Source organism: Lithobates pipiens, unplaced genomic scaffold (genome assembly GCF_037356315.1).
Source record: "Lithobates pipiens isolate NorthernLeopardFrog02 unplaced genomic scaffold, aLitPip1_a1.2 Scaffold_1, whole genome shotgun sequence".
Lineage (NCBI taxonomy): Eukaryota > Metazoa > Chordata > Amphibia > Anura > Ranidae > Lithobates > Lithobates pipiens.
Genome location: NW_027507685.1, coordinates 39,304,290 through 39,316,923, shown reverse-complemented (window position 1 = coordinate 39,316,923; position 12,634 = coordinate 39,304,290). Strand labels below are relative to the sequence as shown.

Below are 12,634 nucleotides of genomic sequence, written 5' to 3'. Positions count from 1 at the left end.
AGATTCTGACATTTGTTTGTTCCTCCCCCCTGTCCTGACCTGCAAGGCTGCGTGCTCAGATAAGGGTCTGGTATGGATTTGGGGGGGGGGGGGGGCATGCTGTTTCTTTTTTAAATTTTGCCGTGGGGTTCCCCTTAAAGTCCATTTTTTTTACTGCCAAATAGTTTTTTTGTTCCTAAGGACCCCGCTCCACCCTGGAACCTTCCTGGCCTCGCTCCTGAACATGAAGCTTTTATTGTACCCCGATTGGGCAAAGTTTTGATCACTACTGTAACAAGCAATCACAGCATAAAAAATATCTCTGATCACCCCCCCCCCCCACCCCCCCACTATGTAATACACTGGTAACAGTATGTAAAACAGCAGTTTTAGTGTTTTTTGCATTTTGCAGATTTGCACTACAGTCCATTTAACATGGTTTCTTATGGAGCACGTTCTGTAGTGCAAATCTGAAAAATGCAAAAAGCATTAAAAATGCATAGGTGTGAATCCAGCCTAACTCTCTACTCTAACTTTAACAAAAACTAAGTAATATACACTGATTTGGTTTATTTTTATCAAAGAAATGTAGTAGACTACATTTGGTCTAAATTTATGAAGAAAGATTGTTTGTTTTCAAAATTTTGTAACAGAAACTAAGAACAACCTTTATTTTTTTCTACATTTTTTGTATTTTTTATTTTATATAGCAAGAAATAAAAAGCCCAGTGATAATTGAATACCACCAAAAGAAAGCTCTATTTGTGTGAATAAAATTATATAAATCGAGATCAAGAGGTGAATTTGTATGTCCACACATTAGCCAAATTTACCCTCAAACCTCTCTTCCCCCTCTAGTGCATGTGCCAGCATTATTTTGTTCACCTTGTTACTGTAGCAAAAAACATTATCATTAGGCTGAGGCTTGCACAATTCTTGCAGGAGCCACTGATGGATGTTAGGAATTGCCACCAGAACTGTTTCTCGCAAGAGCCTTTTCCCTACAGATGACCTGAATTTTATACACAGTATGGATGTATTTATGTATTTATTTTTTTATGGTGCATGAATAAATCTGGTATAAAGATTACAGCATTGCAGAACAAACTGCTACAGTGTTTTTGAACTCAAGCTATTTTGTTGAGTAAAATACAGCAGGAAACAGTGGGTTTGGTGCCATCTAATTAAACTCCTAAACATTTTTTTGGAAATCTTATAAGCTGCATGGAGCAGAGCAGATAAGATCAAATCATTATGTGCCTAGGGTGAATTTAGTATTATATTATTACATTATTCTGGACTCTGACAGAGTGTGTGAAAGTGTGACAGAGTATGTGGAAATGTATTAGTTTATCTAATTAGGAAGTTGCTGCACAAATGCGTGACATATCAAATGCTGAAACATGCTGGTCTAGTTATAAAATAATAATGATATGGATACTCATCTTTTTTCATAATGCTCATCTTCAGGGCAAAAAAAAATTACATACTGATATCTTTTAACACCAAGGCCAGACTGGTAAAGAAGATCCTCTCCTTCTACCCACGCTACGGAATGCTGCTCCCATCACTAGAAATGGCCGAAGCCTGCGGGGAAGTGTTGATTTCTACAATCCTCCATAACTTTTGAAAGTTCTTCCTGCCGGTCTCACGTGACTGGCGAAAAAATGTAATTGTGTTAATTGTTTGTGAATTTAACCAGATTAAGAGAAATTTAGAAGCAGAGTGAATACAGCTTGCTGTGCCCAATGACAGTAGATTATATACACGAGCCATTCTCAACCAGAGTTTCGTGGAAACCTAGGTTTCCTTCAGAGGTGGCTAGGGGTTCCTTGAGCTGTGGCTGATTTACCTCCTGTTTGATAGTGCCTACAGTTCTGAGCCAATGCCATTTGGAGGAGCCAGTGCTATGACACCAATGATCTTTATAGCTCTCTGTAAGGGGGCCATTCTTACCACCACTGTAAAAAAGGGCATTCTTCTCACTGAACACCAAAGTAAGGGGCATTGTTCCCACTGACCCCCAATGAATGGGTTTTATCAGGGGTTCCTCGAGACCTGAAAGTTATTTTAAGGGTTCCCCTGGGGTAAAAAGGTTGAGAAAGGCTGACATAGACTTACCAGCAAAGGTAAGCTTCCAGTGAGTTATTATTATACCGGCAATTGTCTTTTTATTGCTTCTCATAACTCATTTGCCAAGTCATAAATGGTGACATCCTATTTGTTCTATAAGAGTGTTCTGGTAGGTGCAAACGTGTCCATTATCTTTCCAATATTATTCCAGGCATTGCTCTACAGTGTTCTTAGAAATAAATGTTTAAACATTGCCCACCATTATCAACGCTCAGTTACCACCAAGCATTAGTACTGAGTAAGTCAGTCAACGCCTGCCTCACACAGTTAGCCCTTGTACACACGGTCGGAGATTCCGACAACCAAATCCGTCGGATTTTGTCCGTTGGATTTTGTCCGACGGATTTTGTCCGAAACTGTTGTATACACACGGTCGGACGAAGTTGTCGGAAAATCCGATCGTTCAGAACGTGATGACGTTATTTCGCTACGACGGGACTACGTTCAGGCTAGTAACCAATAGCTTTGGTGTAGGAATTTTATCTGAGAATGCGTGGCACTTTGTCCGATTGGAATTTTCTACACATGATCGGAGTATGTCTGATCGGAGCATTTTATCGGAAAATATTTCCGGCAAGTTGGAAAATTTGGTCCGACGGATATTCCGACGGAAACAGTCCGATGCAGACCACACACAGTCGGAATATCTGACAAAATGCTCTGATCGGACACATTCCGTCGGAATCTCCGATCATGTGTACAAGGGCTTAGACTATCCAAGAGTTAGAAAAAGAAGAGAAAAAACATGCAAACAGGAAGTAGGTCAGGCCGGGAGGAGGACAGCTCCAGGTGACAGGTAGGTATTTCACTGCTCTTAATAGTACTTTCAGCATGGAGGCGAGGAGACATGAAGTCAAATTTTAAACTTTAGAGCTACTTTATTTACTTTTATAAAAACGTTTGGACCATTATATTCACTGAAACCTTTATCTGAATATATTTATATATATATATGTGATTCCTAGTAATGTAATGATGAATCCTACTGGGGCAACTTTTTTTTTAAAGTGTTTAGTGAAAAAATATTAGATTCTTTATTAGCAGGGTTTCTCCATAGATACATTTATACCATATTTGGTTTTGAAAAGGCAAGTCATTCCAGCAAAACATACCTTAATATGCATTAAACACTGCTGAATTGCAGCAATGTGATAATATCTCCTATTTCATACACTCAAAACAAGATCTGTCTATCTTCCTGCCATGATATGATATTAATGTACGGTCCAACTAAAATTTTTATTTAATTTTGATAAAAAAAACACAAAATAGACATATACCTCTTTCACAAAGTACCTAGATGTTCTCAACATAACAAAGAACCGTTAAATTTAAGTTGCAACAGGTCAATCTCCTCTGCTCCCCAACTTTCTCTCTTCAATAAGGGGAAATCCCATAAAGTCTTGAGCTATGAACCAAAAAGACTTAAAATAAGCTCTAATTAAACTTTTAATCCCACCCATTTATAAATGATTAACCCTTAGCACTGATCCCTTTTCAAGTCTAAGTAAGCTCCTTACCAGGGGTCATTGGTCATTTTCTTATCAGGGACTAAGGTAGGTATGAAATGTAGAAGCAACTTTCAACGTGCTACAGTATAGTAGTATTTGTTTCCTCTGTCCAAAAGCACTGATCTAGAACCAAACTATGTAGGCAGATTCCAGGCGGAAAGACTAAATATACAGTTGCAATAAAATGTAATAACTGTTTAATATTTGTAATTCTGTTCAAGCGCTCATTTAATATAAAACAGCCGTGCCATGCTATGTACCAGGGGGGTGACACTGTTATTCTTGCAGTTTTATAGCTTCCTCTGTCCCCTTGGTTTCCTGCCTGAAGGTGTATCATTTCACTACCTGGTAAGTTCCATCTCCTGTTACTTTATATACAATTTACAATTCATACTCTAGCTTCCAATGGCTAAAACATGTGAGATAGGCAACATTGTGCAATGTAACAGAATCGAATTGGATCATAGTCATGGCACAGATTTCTGATGTGGATATTTGATATATTAAAAAGAGCCTGATAATACCTCCAAAAGAGAGGCACAAAGAGGGTGGGTAACACTATTTTAAAAAAATCTTAGGGTTGACACAATCTGATGACATGATATCTGTGGGTAGGTTCTGCCATGAGTACCTGTCTCACCGGAATGTAAGCACTGCTTTGTGCCACAACAGGTCACTACTTCTGATGTTATCTTGATCGTGTAGGGAAGTCAATATAGAGTTACAGTATTTGAATGAATGCATACACTTTGGTTGAAAGTGAAGTTTAGAACATACGATCACAGCCATCCAACCAATTAATATGGGTTTTTCCTTTGCAAAGGAGCATGGTGGTCTAGATCTGGTGCACAATGCAAAATAGAACAAGATTGAAAATGTTAAAAATGTCTCATCCAGAAAAGAGTGAAACACAAGTTCAGTAAAGTATCTTTCTTTTTATCAAGTCAATAAATATTACAAATGAATACAAAATGTATTCTGAACACTTCCATGTCAATAATTATCTGCAGTGCCCAGGCAAAAAGCAAAGCTGAGAGCCTGTGACTGTGTTTGTTATCCAAACGCTTCATATTCCTGATATGTGCCTGCTGTACCATGTGCTTGTTTTAAGTAAGTATCCTGTTCTCTTTGTATTGCTTCCTTTAAGTGAAATCCATGGTGTTCCTGCCAATCCACCTGCTTTTCTATTAAAAACTGACCACACTAAGCAGGAGAGCAAGCTCAGTGCAGTGCTGCTTCTCTTCCACCCAGCTCTTATGCAGCTGAGAACAGCGGGAATGTGATCACATGTTAAAAAGGGGAAAAAGGGTATTTATAAAAAAAAAAATTAAATAGCTATACAAAAATATTGTATATCGTTTACAATCACTTTAATTCATCTTTTAGCTATAGGATTTGATATCTAAACTGGAATCCCCAAAGTCTGTGATTTTTACACTGTTTCTGGCAGTTCTACAACCAATAATTTTGCCTCACACTTAAAATACTTATTAGGATAACATTGCCCTCACCTTTCCAATCCCATGCATATTGCCACTACTGACTGCAGATCATGGGGGAACTCCTCCGCTGTGTGCTGTTCTCATATGCCCCAGTAGGGAAGTTGTCGACTTGCAAACCTACAACAAGCAAGCAAACATGAACATTTATTTAAATATTGCTAAATGTTTCAATAATATTGTGTGCTTATAAAGTGCAAATCCCGCACTCTTAATATATCAAATATAGAGAAATATACTACATTTACATAGTATTGTGCTGCTACTTTAACCACTTCAGCCCTGGAAGATTTGGCTGCTGAATGACCAGGCCATTTTTTGTGATTCGGCACTACATCGATTTAACTGACAATTGCGTGGTCATGCGTCGCTGCACCCAAACAAAATTGACGTCCTTTTTTTCCCACAAATAGAGCTTTCTTTTGGTGGTATTTGATCGCCCCTGCAGTTTTTATTTTTTGCACTATAAACAAAAAAAGAGCGATCCTGCGAGCCGGCATATAGCTATGACAGTTCGCAGGATCGTGCCAACCTGCTGGCGGCTGATCAGCAAGCGGTTAAAATGAATAACTGTTAAACACGTGAAAATACAAAAAAACATAAATTGCATGTAAATGTAAGTCCACAGTAGCGCAACTTATAAGTCAATATTCAATCATCAAAAATGAATAGATTAAACAAAGTGCAATCAAGTAATCATAAAGAAAGTCCATACAAGTGTATAGAACACCATGATATCTAACTGAAGTTGAGTCACCAAAAGTTCCACCACCACGTGTGCCAAAACTGACCCACATCCATAGGAAAGCAACTCATCGGATCATATTGACCCCCATTCTCATGAGTGGGCAAATACACTTAATAATCGGTGTTGATTCTTTCCTGAGTAAACCACTACACTTCTCCACCCCTCGTGCAGTATGAATTCTCTTTGGTAAGTATATAAAAAAGAGAAAGGAACAGCTCCACTAATGCACTAGTGTAATATTGTCACCACTAAGCACTTTATTAAAAACAATTCACAGTTCACTCTCATGCAAGATGCATAACATGCGCAGAATTTATTACAAAATAAATTATTCCAAAAGGGTAGAAGTACTTCTAGGGCTAGTTTACACCAGACCACATTCCTGTGCAATACCTGTGTGTTCCCCTGCAGTGCAATTTGGCAGCCCATTCTTAGAATGGGCTGCAAATCACACCAGACCACACATAAAGTAGTTAATGCACTACTTTTTAAAAATGTGCTGCATCAAATCACATGGTACTGCCATACCATTTGATCTGGTCCTTGCCAACAATCTGAGTTTTCAATCTGTGTTTGGGGTGCCGTTAACAATGTAACTGTAATGTAATGTTAACAATGCCATAAATCTCAAAGGCAGTGCATTTTAATCGCAGTGCGGAAAACATACACTGGACGTGCCTTTCCTGTGCTTCTTTCTGGTGTGAGCCGACCCCTAGAAAAGAAAAGTTATCATTTGATGGTTGAAACTTGCAATAGTTGCGATTTGTTTGAGCAGCTCCTCCTAATATTAGAACACTTGCATCTTATATTTAGGTGGTAGCAAGCACTTTTAAGAAGGGTTTTTTATAGTTGATAGTTCAAAGTGTAAAAAAGTATTTCTATTAAGCATGTGCTGCACCATTGCAGAAAAAAGAAAAGCCATTGCAGGCTCAAGCAATGACTGACCTAAGTTCACTGAAAACTTACCTACAGCAAGAAGAGGCTTTAACTATTTTGAACTTGATTTAATTAATTATCCAACACCCATTAAAACACAGATGACATAATTTAGTGAAGAACGAGGATAGAAAATCATTCTCTGTTACCACTGTCTGCTTATTTAATTACCTTAGATGTTAATGAGGCTTAAAATAATTTCATTTTGGTATTAATCACTGGTAAAGGCTGGCAAATATGTGTCATTATGTCCTTATTTTTAATACAAACAAAAGCATAATTAGTGAAATGCTTCTAAAGGTTGTGTATTATGGGCTAAATTTAATAAGACATCCAGTGGTTTATCAATTTTTTTTTTCATTTTTTTGCTGAATTTTGTAATAGTCCCACATAATTCCCTAATAATAATATGGGTTAGTTGGAGGATTGATTGTGAGACACCTTATGCCGCGTACACATGATCGGAATTTTGATCGGTAGTTTTCCCGATGGAATTCCGATGGGATTTTGCTAAAGCTGTCTTGCATAAACACGTCACACCAAATTCTGACCGTCAAGAATGTGGTGACTAGGGATGAGCTTGGTGTTTGAGTCGAACGCATGTTCGACTCGAAAACCGGCTGTTTGCCCATTCGGCGAAGCCAGAACTCTGTGGGTCATTCTCGCCAAATTCGTGTGGCACTCACGGCCCACAATGCACTGCGCCATCGCAGTGCATTGCTGGCTCATGATTGGCCAAGCATGCACTGTGACCCCGCATGCTTGGCCAATCACAGCGCAGGCAGCGAGGAGAGCTATAATTGGCCACAGGCAGGATGGCTGTGGCCAATTATAGCTCAGGGTGTTTAGTACACGCCCCACACTATATAAGGCCACCAGCGCAGCGGCCTTGTGTAGTGTTCTGGCGTCTGCAGGAGTTAGTGGGTGTTTTGTGCCTTCAGCGCAGTATACACCTGTATCTACCCTTTATTGCTGTTCTCTAAAAAAAGCCATTTGCAGGAGTTTGTGGGTGTTGTGTGCCTCCAGCGCAGTATACACATGTATCTACCCTTTATTGCTGTTCTCTAGCCATCTGCAGGAGTTAGTGGGTGTTGTGTGCCTCCAGCACAGTATACACCTGTATCTACCCTTTATTGCTGTTCTCTAATAGAGCCATCTGCAATCAGGCTTCCACCCGGGTCATGGAACAGAAACAGCTCTCCTCAAGATTTGGGATGACGCCCTCGAAGCAGCAGATGATGGAGTGCCGTGTCTCCTCGTACTGCTAGACCTAAGTGCAGCGTTTGATACAGTAGATCACAATACTCTACTCGTCCGACTCACAGAAGTAGCCGGAGTCCAAGACATAGATCTCCAATGGTTCGCATCCTTCCTAGGAAATCGGTCACAGACAGTGAAACTAGGAAAATTCCTCTCCGAAACTCGGGCAGTCACCTACGGAGTCCCTCAAGGCTCTCCTTTATCACCTGTTCTCTTCAACATTTACATTCGCCCACTTCTCCAAATCATCAGATGCTCAGATCTCTGCTTCCACTCTTACGCTGACGACACGCAAATTTATTTCCGGATCAATGGAAAAAAAGATCACCAACAACAACTTGAAAACTGCCTCAAATCAATAGAGGACTGGATGACCACTAACTCCCTCCAGCTGAATGAATCAAAGACAGAGATTCTTATCTTACATCCAAATCATAAGCCCGCAACCAAAACCTCCTGGTCTCCACCAACCGTCTTTGGGCAGAGAATCTCCCCAAAGACCAAAGCGAAGAGTCTTGGGGTTATTTTAGACGCACAAATGTCAATGGATGCGCAAATAGGATCTGTAGTCAGTGGATCTCACCATCTGCTACGCATGCTCCGCAGACTCATCCCTTTTATCCCAAAGAATGACAAAGCAGTGGTAGTTGGAACAATCATTAATTCACGACTGGACTACGCAAACTCGCTTTACATAGGATTTCCACAATATTAACTTGCGCGATTACAACTGATCCAAAACACGGCGGCAAGGCTGATAACAGGAAAAAAAACCTGGGAATCCATCTCTCCTTCGCTGAGGAGCTTACATTGGCTAACCGTAAAAAATCGGATCACGTTCAAGACCCTTTGCCTCACCCACAAATGCGTGCATAGAGAAGCTCCGCAATACCTAATGGAGAAAATAAATCATTACACACCAAACCGCAGTCTTCGATCAGCCAACAAAAACCTCCTCCTCGTGCCCAAAGCCCGGTATAAATCCAAGGGGGATCGGAGATTCGCTGTCCAAGGACCTCGGCTATGGAATGCTCTACCAATCAACATCCGCCTGGAAGAAAATCACCTGGCTTTTAGGAAAAAACTCAAGACCTTCCTCTTTTAGCAGATGATCAAAGCTCGCCACAGCGCCTAGAGGCGATTCAGTTCGCATTGTGCGCTATACAAGTATTTCATTCATTCATCTGCAGGAGTTAGTGGGTGTTGTGTGCCTCCAGCGCAGTATACACCGGTGTCTACCCTTTATTGCTGTTCCCTAATAGAGCCATCTGCAGGAGTTAGTGGGTGTTGTGTGCCTCCAGCACAGCACAATATACACCTGTACCTACCCTTTATTGCTGTTCTCTAATAGAGCCATCTGCAGGAGTTAGTGGGTGTTGTGTTCCTCCAGCACAGCACAATATACACCTGTATCTACCCTTTATTGCTGGAGTTCTCTAATACAGCCATCTGCAGGAGTTAGTGGGTGTTGTGTGCCTCAGCACAGCACAGTATACACCTGTATCTACCCTTTATTGCTGGTGTTATATAATAAAGGCATCTGCAGGAGTTAGTGGGTGTTGTGTGCCTCCAGCACAGCACAGTATACACCTGTATCTACCCTTTATTGCTGGCGTTCTCTAATACAGCCATCTGCAGGAGTTAGTGGGTGTTGTGTGCCTCCAGCACAATATACACTACCCAATTGCTGGTTTTCCCATCTCCTTGCAGGTACTATGTCTGGAAGGCCAACAAGGAGAGGCAGACAGTCACGAGCCAATAAAAGAGGGCAAGCAGGCTCTGTGTCTAGAGACAAAAGTGCTGGTCGTGGACGCAGTGCATCGTCATAAGCACGTGGCCATGGGACACGCTTGTCCTTATTTTCGGCAGCTGGACGTGTTGAGCCTCATCATGCCGAAGCCTTGGTAGAGTGGATGACCAAGCCCTCTTCATCCTCCTCATCCTCTCTCTCCCAGGCTCAGGGTACTAGCAAAGCAGCTGCCAACGCATCCTCTTCCCTCGTCTCAATGTCATCATCAGTCACTCCTTCCCTGGACCCACCATGTCCTCCTGAGGAGTCCCCCGAACTGTTTGAGCAAAGTGTTGGGTACATGCTCCAGGAGGATGCCCAGTGTTTTGAAGGCTCTGATGATGATACTCAGCTAGAGGAAGGCAGTAGCGTGAGCGCAGAGAGAGGGGATGCTCAAGAAGGACAGCAATCTGGCAGTCATGTTCCACAAGCTGCAGCATACTGCCAGGTTTGCTCCAGTGATGAAGAGGGGGGGATGATGAGGTCACTGACTCCACATGGGTGCCTGATAGGAGAGAGGAGGAGCCACATCTCCAATGAGGCAGGATGCCCTCCGGGGGCCAGCTTAGGGGTGTGAATCACACCACAGAGCTCTGCCTGTGCAGGGCGCTGCCTCTGCGTGTTATTCCAAAGGTTCTTTGGTGTGGGCCCTTTTTTAGACGAGTGCATCAGATCACACCACTTCTATTTGCAACATATGTCTTAAGCGTACCTCGTGTGGCCAAAACATACCTTAAAGACCTTGCTCCTAATCAGCTGGGATCTCCAACCCCACTAGACCTTCAGTCCTCTCTGAAACCTGCACTGAGAGGAATGAAGGTGTAGAACTAGGTGTGTCACAGCCAAGTGCTTGCGGGCACTCTGCTAGCAGTACACCCATGTCCGATTGTAGCAGGCAAATTTCCCTGCCCCAGCTGCTGGACCGTAGAAAGAAGTTCACTCCTAGCCATCCACATGCCCAGCGGTTGAATGCTAGCTTGGCTAAATTTGTAGCACTTCAACTGCTTCCTTTTCAGTTGGTAGACTCGGCCTCCTTCCGTGAGTTTGTACAATGTGCGGTTCCTCAGTGGCATGTCCCCAAACGCCACTTTTCCTCACAGAAAGCGATTCCAGCTCTCTACCGGCAGGTGAAAGGTAATGTCCTTGCCTAGCTGGACAGGGCGGTCAGCGGTAAGGTGCATATTACCACTGACTCATGGTCCAGCAGGCATGGACAGGGACGTTACCTATCTTTCACGGCCCATTGGGTCACTCTTCTGGCAGCTGGGAAGGATGCAGGACAAGGTGCAGTAGTGTTGGAGGTTGTTCCGACACCACGCCTCCAAAATGCTACTACTGGTTATGACACACCTCTTTCCTCCACCCCTCCTCGTCTTTTTCCTCCATGGCCTCTTCCAGTGCTCTGTCCTCGGAACCAGCAGTGCTCCATAGGCGTTCAAGGGGCTACGCAAGTACGCAGGCAAAAAGATGCCATGCCTTGCTTGCGCTGGTTTGTTTGGGGGACAGGAGCCACACTGGGGCAGATATTTTGTCAGCTCTGCAGGGGCAGGCCGAGAGGTGGTTGACGCCATGCCAGCTTACGTCAGGAATGGTGGTTTGTGACAATAGCACCAACCTCCTCTCCGCCCTCCAACAGGGACAACTGACCCATGTGCTCTGTGTGGCTGACGTCCTTAACCTGCTGGTGCAGCAGTTTTTGGGCAGGTCCCTGGGCTTACAGCATGTCCTGAAGCAGGCCAGGAAAGTCTGTGTGCATTTCCGCCGATCATTTAATGCCAGTGCTCAGCTGGCTGAGCTCCAAAAGGAGTTGAACCTGCCCAAGAACTGCCTTATATGTGACATGCCCACCAGGTGGAACTCAACGTTGGCCATGCTGCAGCGGCTGCACATGCAGCAGAGGGCCATCAATGAGTACCTGTGCGACTAAGGCACCAGGACAGGGTCAGGGGAGGTCGGTTTTTTCTCACCACGCCAATGGGGCATGATCAGGGATGCATGCACTGTCCTGTCACCGTTTGGGGAGGCCACAAGGATGGTGAGCAGTGACAGTGCATGCATCAGTGACACTGTACCTCATGACCACTTGTTGGAGCATACGCTGCGTGGAATAATGGACAGGGCACTTGAGGCAGAACAGAGGCAGGAAGAGGAGAACTTCCTTGCCTCTCAAGGCCCCCTTTATCCAGGCAGTGTTCCTGCTGGCCCGTCGCACACAGGAAGAGGATGAGGATTCTGTCAGCATGGAGGTGGAGCCTGGCACTCAGCATCAGCAGCAGCAGTCTTGTAGGGATGATTTACAGTCCCAAGAAACCCGTGGACTTCTACGTTGCTGGGAGGAGGTGGCTGCGGATCATGTTGTCCTTAGTGACCCAGAGGACTCCGGACCGAATGCCTCAGCTAACCTACGCTGCATGGCCTCCCTGATCCTGCAAAGCCTGCGGAAGGATCCTTGTATTCTTCGGATCAAGGAGACGGACCATTACTGGCTGGCCACTCTCCTTGATCCACAGTACAAGGGTAAGGTTGCCGACCTTATCTTGCCATCGCAGAGGGAGCAGAGGATGAGACATTTCTGGGAGGCCTTGCAGAAAGGTCTGTGCAACGTGTTCCCAGAGATTGGGAGGTTACAAACTCCTGGTCCTGGACGACGTGTTGCTGAGGCTTCGGTCAGAAGGAGCAGTGTAGAAGGTGGCCATCTGACCGGTGCGTTCGCCAGCGTCTGATTTGCATGGTGCAGGAATACCTAGGGGCAAGGTCAGACTTGGACACCTTTCCCACG

General features: G+C 43.6%; 1 long non-coding RNA gene across 2 annotated transcripts in view; it reads right to left on the bottom strand.

Annotated features, from left to right (window-relative positions):
• The window catches only part of LOC143989380 (uncharacterized), a 153,279-nt gene that overhangs the window by 19,257 nt on the left and 121,388 nt on the right, over positions 1 to 12,634 (bottom strand). For both annotated transcript variants that reach the window (XR_013277030.1, XR_013277034.1), the window contains one exon: positions 5,135 to 5,242. This is a non-coding gene — a long non-coding RNA (uncharacterized LOC143989380). The remainder of the gene's footprint in view (positions 1 to 5,134; positions 5,243 to 12,634) is intronic.